Raw genomic sequence first — 451 nt, forward strand, 5'->3', positions numbered from 1 at the left:
CGAATTCCTCGCGGGTGTTAGTTAGAGGGACGTGAAAGAAGCAGGTGTGTGAAAAAGCGGAAGGTGTTAAAATGGAACAAGTAGAAGAACAAGAAGGTAATAAAGATCAAAGAAGTTAAAGAAGATGAGAAATTAAATCCTCCGGTGGGTCCTAAAACATGGTGTTAGAGGGAGGAGACAGAGGCAACAGTCATAAAAGTGAAGGAACGGATTTCTAAAGGGTCTTAAAAAAACGCATGATATCATGTGACGGTGAAGATGCAAAAATAAAGGTTTTTGAACGAATTCCCTAAAAGTAGGTGGTAGCGAAGGAGTGTAAAGTTACGTGGAAGATTTAAAAAAAAATTGAGGAATAAGGATAAGATCAGAAACATCAACAACAAATCCGAAAAGGTGGTTAAATATGATTGGTTCCACAAGATGTTGATATTCTGAGAGATGTTGATAGTCT

Source organism: Penaeus monodon, chromosome 27 (assembly GCF_015228065.2).
Source record: "Penaeus monodon isolate SGIC_2016 chromosome 27, NSTDA_Pmon_1, whole genome shotgun sequence".
Taxonomy (NCBI): Eukaryota; Metazoa; Arthropoda; class Malacostraca; order Decapoda; family Penaeidae; genus Penaeus; species Penaeus monodon.